At 33.9% G+C, this 12,324-nt stretch overlaps 1 long non-coding RNA gene across 4 annotated transcripts; it reads right to left on the reverse strand.

Annotated features, from left to right (window-relative positions):
• Nucleotides 1-1,588: 1,588 nt before the first annotated feature.
• Nucleotides 1,589-9,846, reverse strand: LOC131061897 (uncharacterized). 4 transcript variants are annotated; one of them, XR_009110624.2, is made up of 8 exons: nt 9,061-9,846; nt 8,625-8,771; nt 7,268-7,367; nt 4,492-4,854; nt 3,951-4,373; nt 3,671-3,732; nt 3,096-3,198; nt 1,589-2,165 (listed from the first exon to the last, which is right to left on the reverse strand). It is a non-coding gene; the product is annotated as an uncharacterized LOC131061897 (long non-coding RNA). The 4 variants fall into 4 exon arrangements; XR_009110623.2 differs by having other exon boundaries at nt 1,589-1,877; nt 4,492-4,926; XR_009110621.2 differs by having other exon boundaries at nt 4,492-4,926.
• Between the last annotated feature and the right edge of the window lie 2,478 nt (nt 9,847-12,324).

Consider the following 12,324-nt stretch of genomic DNA (forward strand, 5'->3'; position numbering starts at 1 on the left):
CATCAATTATACCAATATGCCAACACAAATATGACAAAGTTAAACATACACCAAACAAAGTGAATGCCCATGGTAGGTCAAGTGCACACAAAGTAAATCCAAAACACATATAAAGTGAATCCCAAAGTTCAAACACATTTCATACAAATGTTCAAACATATAACATAGCGATACAAAGTTCACACATAGTTTGTTCAAACACTCAATTCACACATACAAAGCAAATACTAAAATTTAAACATACACGGTTAGTTCAAACATACCAAAGTACAAACACACAAAAGTGGACACGTGCCTAAGTTAAGGACATTTCATAAAAATTTATTTCAACCACACAAAGTAAACACTTAGGTTCAAACATATTAAAATACAAACACAAAAAATGTGAATGTTAATGTTCAAACATACAACACCAGTGTGTTACTCTTCATATATAAACACATCCAACACAAAGTCCATCCACACATGAAGTAAACATTGAATTTCAATACACACAAAATAGATGCCAAAGTTAAAATAAATTTCACACAAAATTAGTTCAACCACACACGAAGTAAACATATCAAACACACAATGTGAATCTGAAAAATTAAAACACACTTCATACAAACTTTGTTGAAACACATACTTTATATATTTATGTAGAGTACATGCAACAAAGTTTAAATATGCACTGTGTGAAGTGCATTGACATAAAGTGAATGCTTAAGTTATAATACTCTTGAAAGTGATAATCAATATTCACACACACACCAACCCATACAAATTAACAAACAATAAGAGAATCAAATATAAGTGAATTGTAAACAAATTCAAACACTCCCCTCTCTCTTTGTCTCTCTCTCAAACACTCCATCAATACCAACAAATAATATAAGGAAAATGTCACGTGTACTTCACACAATTTAAAAATATAATAAGAGGAAGCCACAATTGAAACATGTACACAAATTTAATGCTAATTAACAAAATAGATGCATACAAAGTTGAATGTTAAATTGAAACACTCTAAACAAGTTCAAAAATTACTTCAAACAAATAATTGATCTACGTTAAAGCTCAAACACAAAGATCGTATGATTAATAAATGCAATGAAAGTGAATGCCAATTTCAAACATACAAAGTGTCAAAATGAACCAAATAAAAGTCAATACCAAAATTCAAACTATGCTTCAATAAAACAAAACTTCACAACTAGTAGATGCCAAAACACATTAAACAAGTAAACTTGAAAGTCACTTCAAACTAACAATTAATGTATATCAAAGTTCAAACACACACTTCAATATAAACAATAAATGCAAACAAAGTGAATGCAAGAAAATTTAAAAATGCAAAGTAAATTTCAAAATTGATCATATAAAAAGTCAATGTCAAAATAACTCATGCTTAAATAAACAATAAAAATAAAAATTAAATAAATAAAAAATAGGTATGAATTTTATATAATATCAAAATATAAAAAACAACACAAAGACATTAGACTGAAAAGAATGACCATGACCAATGACCATTCCCTCCAACCTAAAGGAGGGGGCAAATTCAACCCCTCCCAAATGAAAAAAATTATATTAAACAACAAATCTATTAACATATCAATTTACAAATTAGTTTCATAAGTCAACCAATACAAAATTTGGCTTTGCCTTTACCAACCAAAAAAAAAATTGATTTTGCATTGACTGCCATAACTATTGAGATACTCCAGCATCACTCTACATACATGGCAAATATATTTATGACTATACTGTCTCTGGTACATCAAATGTTTGAAATAGATCCAGACATTATCAGCATCCCATGTTTTCAATATTGCAAGCTGATCGAAATGTTGTCGAAGTAGATCTGCATACTTGATCAGTATGTGTCTCCTCTCCTAAAATCACAAGAATAATTAGTCATGAATTATTAAAAAAAATAAAAAATCAAGTGAAACTTAAATCACATAATAATTATTGAGTCATGGTTTATTAAGAAACTGAGAACTGCAAGGATAATCCTTAATTTTGACAGCATGCTTCAGACCATCTTTGTTTCACCACAATTGAGGACATAATTATGATCATATCCTCTGGGAAATTTATTAATTGTGTTTCCAATAATCCTCTCATTTCTAAAATCAAAAGTGGAATTATATGTGAACCCCAAAGTTGTATTGAATGACCTGCCAATAAAAACAATTTTAAATAAAGACTTCATCATTATGCAAGGGAGAGGCTTTAGCATTTAATGTAAACGATGTAACCATGTTCTAAATATCTTAATCAACGAGAAACTTGCCTGGCCAAATGACAACCAAAAAATTCAACAAAAGAAGGAAATGGATGGATGCAAAAAGTGAATAATTGAAGAAGAAATACATCCAGCAAAAAGCACTATATGATGAGACATGTCAAAGATAGTGTAATTTGCAAATTCAAATGAAAAATTGTGTGCCAGATTTGATGCAAGTAAAAATCACCATTATACTCTTATGTCCTGTACTTAAAGGCTCTATCCTGAATACAGATATTTTTTACTCTCCTCAATTCCCTCAAAACTTCCATCATCAAAGGTAGTTAAGCAGAAAAATGTCTTGGAAGTCAGTAACTAAAAGGCATAACAGATTGCGTGATACATTAAAAAGAAATCATCCACAGAATAATAGAGATGTAAGGGAAACTAGCATCTACTATTTTATCACCAGCTGAGGAATTGGGTATTGGCGCTCATGTTATATTAGATGCTATCAACCTTGGAAGAAGACTAATGACTCCCAAACAGGTAAACTAATGTTTTCAAACTTCCATCTACTGTCTAAAGGAGAAAAGAATTCATATCTAGGAAATTTCCAGGTGAGTGGGATAGCTAGTGACATATAGGATGTGGAAGCTTCATTCTTTTTCTTGAAATGATGACCAAAAGTTTGAAAGACAGACAAGCTTCTATTCATCAAGAAAATCAGTATCACACATCATTTTCAGAAAGATGAAACTCCCATTAATTGCCGCTTTTCCCCTTCCTTTGCATGGAGTTTTTCCTCTAATTTTGTATAGGATAAGACAATTACCAGAGGACATGATGCTTAATTCCATTGTTAAAAGTAAATTCTTACCTATTTTCGCTTCTGAGCTCGTTCATTACATCTAGATATGGTAACAGTGGAAGCAGCAACAATGTTTGTTTTGCTTTTGGAGGCTTCAGTTGATCTTGAATGCCTAAAAACATACAAATAAACGTGTTAACAAGAATAGACCTGTGTCAGGGAGACCGAATATATATTAAAAGACAGACGATTCCCAAAAATTGTAGAAAAACACCAAATAGTTAAGATTGCAATAATCCAAACTTGTATAATACTATAAACCGATGAGATTAAAAACATCATGTAATGTTAATCTTAGTGATACTAATCAACAGAAAAATTCAACTAGCATCTTCCGGAAATATACCCCGAGAAGACTAACACATCAACAATATGAGTACATTCGCTGCAAGTCTGCTGTGATTGTCAAATAAGTTGTGTATGATTAACCATAAAATCAACATTGTCTGAATATGAGAACAATTTGACTATTACAAGCCAACTATCAAATGCACATCCGTTATAGCAATGATTCTAAAAATATTCCATGAGGCCCCTAATTCAATGATTCTGGAAAATTTCCATTAGGCTAAAAGAACACTCACTTGTGTACAAAGGAATGGGATACTTTGGTTTCTGAAACTCCTGAAGCAGATTTTGCAGTTAACTGTACAAAGAACGAATAATCGAAACGAAAAATTATGAGTCAGGATCTATTTACTCACAATTGAAGCACAATGCATCACCAAATAACATATCTCCATCAAAAACCATGCATTACCAAGATCAATAAACATCAACCATCGAATCATTTTCCCTCAGTTAAGATTTAGATGCTCTTCCAAACTATTTGGACTAATCAAATTTTGAAAAACGTCCCATTACCTACTTTTTTCCAGCGACAGGGGATGTCACATTACTTGTAGTAGCACGCCTATAATGCTTCTGAGCTGCTTCACTGCCAGTTTGTTGCCATCCAAATGAAGCCCTTTTATCAGTAGCCAGTGTAAAAGGTTGTGGAACAGTGTGATTTTGCCTTAGGATCTATTTTCTTATGAAGTGGACACTCTTTGATGTAGCTGATGTTACTTCAACATTCTCAACCTCAGCTCTGCTTCCTTTATTTGTAAATGCTAAAACTCCGTCCTTGCCACTTTGTATTGAACTCTTTGTTGTTATGACTACACTCTTTGGAAGCCTTGAATTTTGGCTCTGACAAGACATATTGCCACTCTTTGCAAGTAAACTATTGCCAGTTTTCAGAGATCCGGAATGTGTCAGACGTTGGTAGGATGGCATCCTCTTTTGCTGTAGTAAAAGTCGAGAACAAATGAAAACATTGAAACTTTTAGCTAACAAGTTTTAGCGTTTCTTATAATATCAATTAATATATGCAATACTGCAACCATTTGTATACACTGTATACCTTGTCATCAATTAAATTATTCTCCCTTTTCAGTTTGGATTCATACAACTTGTCAGCAATTACTTTAGAGTTCTCCTGCTGTTCATCCTGCAACTCTCCATTTGTATGGCCACTGGATTTTAGCTTCTTTTTTCTTTGATGTCTCTTCAGATTGAACACACTCTACCAACATTTCTCCTTTTGTAATTTCTTCTTTATTTGCATCAAAAACCAAGTTCTCCTTCCCAAGATTGCCTACGTTAGAGGACTGCTGAGTGACTCGATCATCAGAAGATGTACCATGCAGAAATGTTTCCTTTTCCATTTTGTGACTTTCACCTTCTCCAATTATCATGCCTTTGGAAAAGCCTTGAGTACTTGCAACTGCATGTATAGATTCTATTTCAGTCATATTTGGACAAATGGATTGTTAGACTCGATTTCTTTAGTTACTTCCTGCAGAAGCAAATGAAGAACATAAACACAATTTATATCGGACCACCTTGTACTAAAACAATGGATCTGATCCAAGGGAAAGATAATATGTAAAATAAATACTTTAGCCCAGACCCAACATAAAAACATAAAATAAGACACAAAAACCAGAAACCAGGTTCTGCAAGATTAAATTGTAAGAGACACAAGAATAAGTTGGCTGAATATTTGTATACATTAAACTATCCAAAACATTAAAAAATCAAGTACTGCCGGCATAAACAAAAGACAGGGCCTCATTGAGACTAGGATAATGATGAAACTTACTCTGTTTGACGAACATAACAGAATATCTTCTGTTGATGGTCTTACTAAATACCAAGGCTATAATGGAACCACGTTCTATACCATCCGAATAGATTGGATTGCATTTATTCTTGTGTAGAATTGTAAAGAAAACAGTTGGAATATAAATCCTAATTTGGAAGTGCAAAAATGGACCCAGAAAAGAATTTCCTACCCAGGGTAATCTAAGAGCAAAAGCCTAGCTGCAACATTGCATGATAGCTACTCCAATGCCGTATAACTTGGGTAGTAGTTTTAATGGCAATTATTTAAATTTCGTACAGATTGAGGAACACAACCCCTTATCTTATCAGAAAAGGTGTAAAACAAAATTTGAAAAAGATGTTATTACTTTTTGCTCTACTATCATAATTAGAATTCCAATGCAAGAGATGGGGTTGCCAATTCAAATTATCTTCACTTGGCTATGTATCAAGCAAGATGCAAGAAGAAATGGAACGACTAAATAAAAAGACAAAAAACAGTTAGAAGCCTAAATCAGGAAGCTACCAAGAATAAAGACCTGAAAAATTGCAAAAAAGGAGGAAGTTGTCCAATCATTTAGGACCCTGAAGTACAACAAAATGAATATGTACAAGAGACAAAACAAAGCAGTGGACTTCAAAACAACAATATTGACTACGATTAATAGAGATGGGAATGCAAGTCGTTGAAAAAAAAAATATGTACAAAAGGAAGTTTTCCAATCATTTAGGAACCTGAAGAGCAACAAAATGAATATGTACAAGAGACAAAATAAAGTAGTGGACTTCAAAAGAACAACATCAACTGTGATTTATAGTTGACATGATATGCATCACAAACAAAAAAAAGATAGAGATTTTTTTGTCTTTTCATGTTATTATATTTTGTAAATGACATTAGTTAATCTAACCTATCTAGGGTAAAATATTGCCCATGGATCCATTTCCAATTTTCCACATCTTTTAAGTAACTCTGTACTTGATAGCAGACGATTTTATCCCTAAATTGTGTCCACCTTTGTTAGCAGGCCACCGAAAGTAGACAGATTTATACATATTCCTAGTAAAAAGGGATGCTACAGGCCATTGAGCCTATCCTGTTAATATTCTAAAGAATCATTTTGTAATAAATATCATTCAAGTTAATTCTGAATCAACTAATTGGGTCAAAATTACTTGACCTGTAGCATTAAAAGGCAGAATTCATCATTACGGTCAACATGAGTGCATAAAATGTACCTCTTGTGTTTTTGCAAGGGGGAGACTTTAGAATTTAATGTAAACCATGTAACTATGTTTTGAAGATCTTAATCAACAAGAAACTGGCCTGGCCAAATGACAACCGAAAAACTCAACAAAAGGAAATGGATGGATGCAAAAAAATGAATAATTGCAGAAGAAATACATCCAGCACTATATGATGAGACACGTCAAAGGTAGTGCAATTTGCAAATTCAAATAAATAATTGTGTGCCAGATTTGATGTGAGTAGATAAATATGCCTCTTGTGTTTTTGAAAGGGAGAGATTTTAGAATTTAATGTAAACCATGTAACTATGTTTTGAAGATCTTAATCAACAAGAAACTGGCCTGGGAAAATGACAACCGAAAAACTCAACAAAAGGAAATGGATGGATGCAAAAAATGAATAATTGCAGAAGAAATAAATCCAGCACTATATGATGAGACACGTCAAAGGTAGTGCAATTTGCAAATTCAAACAAATAATTGTGTGCCAGATTTGATGTGAGTAGATAAATCACCATCATGTACTAAAGATAAAGGCTCTATCTTGAATACAGATATTTTTCACTCTCCCCACTCCCTCAAACTTCTATCATCAGCAGAAATATATCTTGAAGTCAATAATCTATTAGCTGTCTATATTCAGAAACATTAAAAAGTAATCACCCACATAATTATAGATATGTTAGTAAGGAAAACTAGCATCCACTATTTTATTACCAGCTATCAGTCAATCTCCTTCCTCTTTGTCAGTTGCTTCAGAATATGAGGAGGATGAGAAAGCTTACCCCAAGTATATTTCCACTGTTATGACGTGCCAAATTCCAGTAAGTGTGCTGAGCTATATCAGAGTGTAGAATGCAATCACATCAAGATCACCAGGAAATCCTGCATAAAAGGTAGCATTAAATATAAGAGCATTTAATAAATATCTCCACAAGGTCTATATCATTTCAATGATTATACAAGGATTTTCTAAGCCTGGATGTAGAGCCACACACCATCAGAGCTTATAAGGAGCAGAAATGGTTTACAAAAACTATTTCATTCCAAGTATACCTCAAAATAGGGTACCAAAACAAATAACTGGTTTTTGAGCAATAATACCATTAAAACTGCAAATGCCTTAATGTTCATACCAACTCATAATGGCACCGAGCACTTGAACTGCATTTCTAAAGAGATCATCACTTTTTGTGGTTCCATGATTCCAGCTATAGGAGGTTAAAGTTCTCTGATCATAATACATGGACTTACCACGAGTAGCCTAGACTTATACATTTATATCTAGATGGAGCTAGAACCATGGCCAAGGTTCCAATGGTGGATTTCATAAAAGCTAAAGATGCGCTAATTATCAAATCCAATCAAAGATGCTGCCACATTAGCACTGATGCATCAATCTTAAAAACAAAACAGAACAATTGATAATGGAAAAGCCTAAATGAGTATCCCGGTGTACCATTTAGAAATTAAGATAGAATTACTGTGTAAACCTTTGAAAAATTGGCTGCAATAACTGCTCAGCTGCACTCCAGTACTTTCATTAAATACATGTTACTATATCAAAGTTAAAATTTATTGATTGATGAGAAATTTATCCAGCAATTACATGCTGATTAAACTATGATGGAACTATTGACTGCCAACAATTACATGTTGCTGCATAAAAAAAAAAATACCAATAATAAAAAATTTTTAAAGACAATATACATATAAAAGTATAAAGAAAAAGCACTTATCAAACATATAAAGTAGAATGCACAGAAAAAATAAAAAGAGAGAAGGCATGGCCATGCCAAACAAAATGAAAATGATAACAAAGAAAGAAAATTAAAAAAAAAAGCATGACAATAAAGAAAGAAAGCCGAAACAGAACATAAAGTGCTGGACAAAGAAACCAGCAAAATGGAATGAAATGTAAACAAAGCATTCCAAACATTTGAAGGGCGTCTGACTTGAATAATCAAGCTGCTAACAGTAATATGAATTATAAATACAACAGAAAATCATGTATTAGCATTATCATTAATAATATGTACATTAAAATTTATAATAAATTTTGAGTTGTTTTATATTTAAAAATAGAACTAAAATATGATTAGATTCTACATGTCATATAGTATCTTTGAAATTAAAAATCACCTCTGTGAGGGCGTCTGATGAGCTGAACATTGCACATTCTGATGAGGAAATATAGGACTTCTTGTGGACAAACCCTCGGCGGGTTGAAGCCATCACACTCTCTCGCACTACAGTCCGAAAATGCCACAGTGCCACTGATGCATCAATCTTAAAACCCAAGAGAACAATTGATAATGGATTCAAAACCAAATCTATCACCTAAAAGGTTTCTTTCAAAAGAAAAACTTCAGTGAAACAGGGGAAAAACAGAACACGAAACTCATTGAGTCCAGTAAATTATAACCATTTATAAACAATATATATGATGTCAGAAAACCAAAATCTGAGCAATTCTAGACAACTAAATCAATCTGGTTAGCTCATAAACGATAAACCATAGTCTGTTTTACTAAACAAAAGCAGATAATTTCACCTAGGAACTTAATTCAGGTGTTACCTATGAGATGTGTTATGATGGGTCCTGAGGTTTTGTATGCAAAGCCAGGCCCTTCAACCAGACCTACATTAATTGTCACCATATTTACGCCTCTGTCCATTGCCAAAGCCCAAGTGCAACTGCAGAACCATATACTCAATCGAAATCTCTCATGCACAATCTCAGTCATGCTTGCAATGCCATTTGCAGTTTCTTGTAACTGGCTATACACAATTCAGAAATGGCCAAATTTGACAGCTGATATACTCTGTAAATTGCCGGGTTTTCTGTAAATTTTCTCTCTTTCTAGATTTACTGCAAAACCTTATGAAAACGATCCACACTACAGGGGAGCTTGAGAGGCCCTTCTTTATCAAACCCATAAACCTCCCCTGCCTCCTTGAGCAATTCAAGGAAGCAAGCACTCTGCAAACAATTTATAGGAACAACGAAACGTTCCTGATCTTCTCCTATGTAAGACTAAGAAACAACCTAAAAGAGGTACTTTACTCTATCTGACTACAGTCCACAGGAAGCAGAACCACAGATAAATGAAACAAACAGCTTACCCTATTATATAAGAGATCAAACTGTCTTCAAACGGTAACAATTTTTTTTTTTTTTCTCATAATAATAAATTTATTTTAGCTCTTCAACGGCAATAATGTTTTTTTTTCAGATTTTCAACTGTAAGAGCAACAGCCATGGATGAATCTAACAGAAAGCCATTTATTCAGAGCCGTTGCAGTCTACGCTCCATTCCAGACTTGAAAAACAAAAAATACATTTCCTTTCAAAAATTTACTCTCAAATTAGAAACTCACCAATTGAAAATGTAAATGAATAAATTGGAAAATATCCTTAAATAGATATGAATTTGGGTAAATATATTTGTGAGAAATGAGCATCTAAAAATTATAAATAATTTTCATTTGGAATAGTTTTTAATGAGAAGTCACTACCTAGTTATAGAGGTAATGGTAGTAAGGACAATGAATGAGCTTGAGAATGCGGTCATTGTTTTTATTTTATTTTAATAGAAATATTAATTTCTAAAATGGTTATTATAAGGAAAGTCTATCTTGATTGTTGGATCGATAAAATTTAAACAATGAAGCAGTGCATTTAAAAAATAAAAACGTAGATCATTCAAAAGATAAGGAACCACCAAAAAAAAGACTTACTTGAGGGAGAATCTAGAGCTATTCACCTTCAAGACTCTGCATAGCTAATAGGTGAAGCTCTTTTTTTTTTTTTTTTGATAAAAGTGGATGAGACCACTAAAATTATATTAATTATATATATTTTTTACATGGTGTCTGGTTCAATGAGCATTGAGGGGAAAGAAACCAATAAGAAAACCCCTCAGTATTGCTCAAAAACATAAGCCTACCTACCCATTACAATAACCCATATGCAACCCAATATACCCTGATTACATTCTCAATTACATTAGATATAAAGGAAGCTTTACAGAAAGCTTGTACTAATAATCCTGTGGAGAGGATATCATCCCAAAAATGCAGCCAAGCTCAGTGATAGCCCCAAACATCAATCCACTTATGCACCACATGAGTCCAGGGACCTGCAGAGAACAAAAAACACAATGAAGAGGGAACCAAGGAGAAGTAAACCTGACAACATGAAAATGGTTAGCATACATAGACCTATCCATATAAGAAGTAGAGGAAGATGGAGACAAACTTCAGGAAACAGGGTGAAACAAATCCATACAATGATCCATACGAATAGCCAAACCAATAACAACATGACAAGGAGCCATTTACCCCACCCAAGACACTGCATTTTCCAATTTCTCAGAAGAATCCACCACCCACCAATTTTGCCCAAGAAATTCCACATCCTACAAAGCATTACATAATCCAAAAAAACAAACAGACGAATGTGTGCCATACTTGATCACCCATCCAAGATATATAACAGAGAGGGGATTATCACTGTATGATTATCAGGCCATCATAAGAAAAAATGCCCAGCCAGAGAACGCCTCCGAATAATGGAAATTACGCTTCACTTGCAATAGACCCAATCAGTGAAGCAAATGACTCACCAACATTATACCCGCAAAGCATAATGATTCCTTCAATGGGCCACTATGCAGAATGTGAAACCCAAAGCTCATGACACAATCACCCCCCACTGCCCGCAAGAAAACATGATTGGTATAAAAGGCAGAGCACCGTAACAGACTTAAGTACTCAAGCATAACCACGACAACTAATGAGTAGCATAGAAAGCAATACAAACTAGTCCCAAAAAATCGAAAAGAAACAAGGCAACCAACTGTCATGATGGAAGAGCTAATAATTGCCAAATCTGCCAGTCATGCATGGAGCATTATCTCATTCTCCAATTGGGAACAAAAAGAAACCAAATCCAAGCAATTCCAACCACCCAAAATGCCAATCTATATAACATAGACTGAAAGAAGATATAAAACCAAAGCCAAAAGAAGAGCGACAGACCCCTTAACCGAAGAAACCACCCCTATTCCTGGAAATATAAATGACTCATGAGAAAGAGCCCAACCCCTAAAAACTATCAAACCAATGTTGACTGGCCCCAGAAATTACCACCCTCCACCCTTAAAAAATGGCTCAACTACTAGGAATGACTATAACTAAGGTGTTGTCATAAGGCAAGGCAACACCCCCCTTATAGACATTCAAAGAAGTAAACTCCCCATAAGGCAAGGAAAATTTCCCAAAACTAACACCAAAAAACCTCCCTTCATAATGGGGAGATTCTCCCAATAAATGTCAATGACAATGGTATTATACCAAAGGCAAACACCCTCATTATAGGCACTTACGAAAGAACAACCACATCAAGAAGGAATTTTAAGATAGAATTTTCATGCATGAGATAGGAAAGTCCGATGGTGCAAGTTCTATGTGGTCTGCACCATCACTAACAACCTTGTTTGCAAGAAAATCCGCAAACACATTAATTTCTCTAAAACAGTGTGAAATCGAGAAAGTGGAGAAGCCATTAAGTTGGAGAAGAATGTGCTCCAGAAGGTACTACAAATGCCAAGAGACACATTTTTTGGCAGCAATTGCCGGACAGACAAGCATTGAATCACCTTCAATAACAATATCCTTAATATTTAGAGAATGAGCCAGATCAAGACCAAAGGATAGAGCCTGAAATTCAGCCATGTTGTTAGTGCCATAACCAATATATTTACCAACTGCCTTGACAATTTTCGAAGAGTGGTCAAAGATAATTACCCCAATCCTAGACTTCCCCGGATTACCCTTA

The sequence above is a fragment of the Cryptomeria japonica genome, chromosome 9, assembly GCF_030272615.1.
Source record: "Cryptomeria japonica chromosome 9, Sugi_1.0, whole genome shotgun sequence".
Lineage (NCBI taxonomy): Eukaryota > Viridiplantae > Streptophyta > Pinopsida > Cupressales > Cupressaceae > Cryptomeria > Cryptomeria japonica.